The following is a 490-nucleotide window of genomic DNA, read 5'->3' as shown; positions in this document are numbered from 1 at the left end:
AACCTTTGCAGATATGATAATAATAAAAATAATTAGAATTTAGTTACATGATTAAAATTAGTCGGTGGGTTTAAACAGTTCTCCAATTTATTTTGTGCTCCTATATTATCTTCAAATACTGATGGTATACTTCCAGATTTGAGTCGAGGCTTTTTATATTCACTCTAAACACAACAAAAAAGTCAGTTAAACATTTAATTTTAGTGAGTTTTCTTGATAATGTTGTTAGTAATACTAAATAATTTTGAATGTTGAAATGGTAAAGGTGAACTTACCACACCAATAACAGTTCCTTCAGATACTAGTAACCGTTTTCGAACAATATCTTCTTTCAACAAAATGAAAGCTGCATAAATACATACCACGTTTTATATCTACATACTTTTTACAAGCTTGTTGCCATTTAAAGAAATCCTCATCTTTCGTCGGAATAGTAAATAACAAACTAGATTTTAAACAGGTTTTAATAATACATTGGTTTTTTGGCATG

This window comes from Acyrthosiphon pisum, chromosome A1 (assembly GCF_005508785.2).
Source record: "Acyrthosiphon pisum isolate AL4f chromosome A1, pea_aphid_22Mar2018_4r6ur, whole genome shotgun sequence".
NCBI classification, from domain to species: domain Eukaryota; kingdom Metazoa; phylum Arthropoda; class Insecta; order Hemiptera; family Aphididae; genus Acyrthosiphon; species Acyrthosiphon pisum.
The sequence above is the reverse complement of the archived record's forward strand: the minus strand, read 5'-3'. Positions refer to the sequence as shown.